This window comes from Acyrthosiphon pisum, chromosome A1 (assembly GCF_005508785.2).
Source record: "Acyrthosiphon pisum isolate AL4f chromosome A1, pea_aphid_22Mar2018_4r6ur, whole genome shotgun sequence".
Classification (NCBI taxonomy): domain Eukaryota; kingdom Metazoa; phylum Arthropoda; class Insecta; order Hemiptera; family Aphididae; genus Acyrthosiphon; species Acyrthosiphon pisum.
The window spans coordinates 3,923,758-3,927,973 of NC_042494.1; positions in this window are offsets into that span (position 1 = coordinate 3,923,758).

Below are 4,216 nucleotides of genomic sequence, written 5' to 3' on the forward strand. Positions count from 1 at the left end.
TGATATTTATAGAAAAAAAAAACTAAAAAAATTGAAAACTGATCATGTCCCTAAACAGCTCAAAAAGAGTCAAATTATTTTCAAAATTTTATCATATATAGAAAATGCTAATATAAACATTCAGTGAAATTTTTAAGTATCTGCAGTCATTCGTTTTTTTATAATTACAATAAAATAAGAAAATCGTCACATGAGAAATCGAGTGAATATCAAATGTTTTAAAAATATGAATTTCTAACGCTCATAAAAATTTAATTTGAAAATAGCTTTTGCTTAAAAATTCTCGTTTTTCCTTAATTTTACTTTTGTTTTTCACGGCGCTTTTGAAAACTATTGGAAATTTCAAATTTTGACCTCCCGAATGCACCAACTAGATTTACTTTCCCATCAAACAAGATACTGTTGAAGAAAATCGAAGGAGTTTTACTGCCCCAAACCGTGATGATTGACACAAAAAAAAAAAACGCACATCATTGTAAAATCAATACAATCATTCCACTCAGAATCTAAAATCAAGGAAAACGGTAATTTATACGAAATCTTTTTTTTTACGAAATTGATTTTTGTTTTTGTAATCATCTTTTTTCCGTGATTCTACAAGCTTGGTAGATGGCATAAGGTATTTATTGTTTAAATATATATTTTTTACCTTAATTAGAATTTAAATTCAACAAAACGGAAGAAAATGCTTTAAATTTACAAACAAATTCTACCATTCATTATTAAAATCTGTATTAAATTAAAAAAATCACGGGGAGATTTCACACTCGTTATCCACCTATTTGCCACTCATGCAATAATATTTACTGTATAGCATTTTACAGGGAGATTTCACATTTTTTATCCACGAATTCTCCGCTTACACAAAATATTTACCGTATTTTAAAAATACAGGGAGTTTGCACATTCAAAATCGGTTTTATCCCTTAGGTACTCAAAAATATTTACCGTGTACACGCTAAATGGTTTTTTCTCAAGAAACCTTCTTATAAAAACTGAAATAATAATTACTATATTCATATTTTTTTGAAGACTATAAAAGAAAATTGGTGAATTCTAGATTGGAATTAATATTAACTCGAAGTCATAACAATTTAATGCTTTAACTTTTAAAACTGGTGTAACTGCTTTTGAAGGTAAAGTCGTTTTAAACAAAATAGCCTTGAAAGTCCCACATATAACGGTTGATGACGAAGAAAGGTTAAAATTATTGAAACTTATAGAAAAAGAAAAAAATGAGTTTATTCTTTTTAAACTTTTGAATATTCTGAACTCGGAACCACTAAAGAATTTGTATATCATATTTCTACAATTTAAAATATTCCCTCTTACCAGAAGAAATTTGGGTGATCTTTGTAAACAAAAAGACAATAATATTTTGTACTTTAAAATTATAAAATATACTTGTGTTAAAATTAGCCCATAAGTTCAAAATACCTATTAAAATTTTATAAAACAACTATTTTCTATTCTTATAATCTATTAAAAACTATTTCTTTATATCAGTACTTACCTTTATTATGTCAGAATTATTGGATCCCCTCCCCAGAAAAAAATTTAAAAACGCCACTGATCAGATGTATCGTTATCGTATAATGTATACATACCGGCTAGTGATTCTTTATCGAAAAATACACTAGTTATTTCATTAAGCATTAATGTTTTTGTGAATACTTAATATTTTTACTAATTTTAATGTTATAGTTTTTTAAGTTTTACTTTTTTTAATGACAACATACATTTTAGATTCTGAGCGGAGCGATGTTGAATATATTAATTTTACAATGATGTGTGCTTTTTTTTCGAGTCACCCCAAAAAAAAAAGGCTACTTCTAACAAGTATTTCAATGCTACTTTAAAATAGCGCTTATTCTTAATCTTGGCTACAGATGTTATGTATTTAAAAAAAAAAAAACGATTTAGTTACCTATTGTATTGTAATTAAATAATATTATTCGAGGGTACTTGAAACAATTAACGTGTATTATTATAAATTATAAAAACAATGAAATTTTCAAACGCAATGTTTTCTCGTCTTTACACTTATGTAGACAACCGTCTTCGTAAGTATGCAATGATATAATATCATTGAATTAAAAATATTTAATTCAATGATATAATATCATTGAATTAAAAATATTTAATTCATTCATTAAACTATTATAGAGTCTTCTTCAATGACGAGTTACATTTGACATCTATAACTGTACAGCAGAGCTATTATCTATTTCCCTCCATTATGATTCTGGATATCACTGAAAAATATTTAGTATCTACAAAAACAATTCGATTAAAGATAACTAGGTTAAGCAACCATTGTTTAGACATTAAGTCTTGAATATTATAGATCATATTTTTTAAAATAACGTGAATTTTTGAAACCTATGTGAACTGTTAGCCATTCCAATATGCCTTGATGTAAAGTAGATACATGCCTCAATGCCTGCAAGAAATACAAATAGGGTAGAATACAGACATATCAAACTCAAAGTATTAACTGGGCCAAATATATTGAATAGTTTACAATGCAGGCTGCATATAAAAATGTATAGAAAAAAAAAAAATTTGTACACATCTTTAACTGTATTCATTACTTACAATACTATACAATATTTATGATATTACAGTTTATAAGAAGATAAGATAAGAAAGTAACATAATGTATACACGTCACTAACATAGTTGTGACACGAAACAAAAATTATTTTATTACCTATTTTTTTCAATTTATTGTTTGTTCATATTATATCAAAGGGCCATAAGAAATGAGCCAAGGACCGCGTGTTTGGCATGACTAGGGTAGAGGATCATACAACATAACTGATTCAGCTGTTACTAAATAATTTGATACTTTTTAAAGTTCTTATAAAATATTATACTCATCTAATATCATAAAATAAATTATACAAACTAATAGTCTTTCACCTCAATTAAATAATGAAAATAATACAGAAAAATTATGTAACTTTAATTGTTAACTTTAATTATAACATAGATAATGATAAAGTGAATGTGATTTGTTTCATGTGTCAATTTATTATAAATATTATATTTTATTTATTTGTGCACCTTTTTGTATACAGGTGAGCACTGTTCCTAAACAAATCAATATAACACAGTTTTATGCATAACATAAACCTTTGTTTTTTTGGTGATTTCATTGGGCGGCATTGTTGGTGTCGTTGGTGTTGTAGGTAGGGGTCTTTTGTTTGATTGCGTTGAGGCCTTTTTTTTTTGCTTGATTACCTGTTGCTTGTTTATAATTGTAATTGGCGATACGGGTTTATTAATATTGGAACAGCCATGCGACATGATGCGACGGTTAATCTAATCGCGGAGTCCAAAGGTCACCGTGCGCGACGGTGCCTTGGAGTAGTAGAATTAGATATTCTAGTATATTAGTTGTTGGTGATATTGTAGTATGATACAATAATACGAAATAATATGGTTTATATTAATTTTTGTTTTAATACAAGAAACTTATATTTACTATCCTCGGAAAAGGGTGGTGTCGATGACTTGCAGATCTGTGGTTGCGACGTCGATTTAACACAATTAGCTGCTTCGGAAGGTGAAGCGCCCGTATGGTTCCGTTGATATTAAGATAACTAAGTTATACATAACACTGAGATAGCAATATACGTGTGCACTGCACGACTGGCGTGACGCGACTGTCCTATTGTATTGTAATTAAATAATATTATTCGAGGGTACTTGAAACAATTAACGTGTATTATTATAAATTATAAAAAACAATAAAATTTTCAAACGCGATGTTTTCTCGTCTTTACACTTAAGTAGACAACCGTCTTCGTAAGTATGCAATGATATAATATTATTGAATTAAAAATATTTAACTCATTCATTATACTATTTGACATCTACAACTGTACAGCATAGCTATTATTTATTTCCCTACTTTATATTTCTGGATAACACTGAAAAATATTTAGTATCTACAAAACAATTCGATTAAAGATAACTAGATTAGGTAACCATTGTTTAGACATTAGGTCTTGAATATTATTGATCATATTTTTTAAAATAACGTGAATTGTTGAAACCTGTGTGAACTGTTAGCCATTCCAATATGCCTTGATGCAAAGTAGATACATGTGACATGTCTCAATGCCTGCAAGAAATACAAAGGGTAGAATACAGACATATCAAACTCAAAGTATTAACTGGGCCAAATATATTGAAAAGTTTACAATGC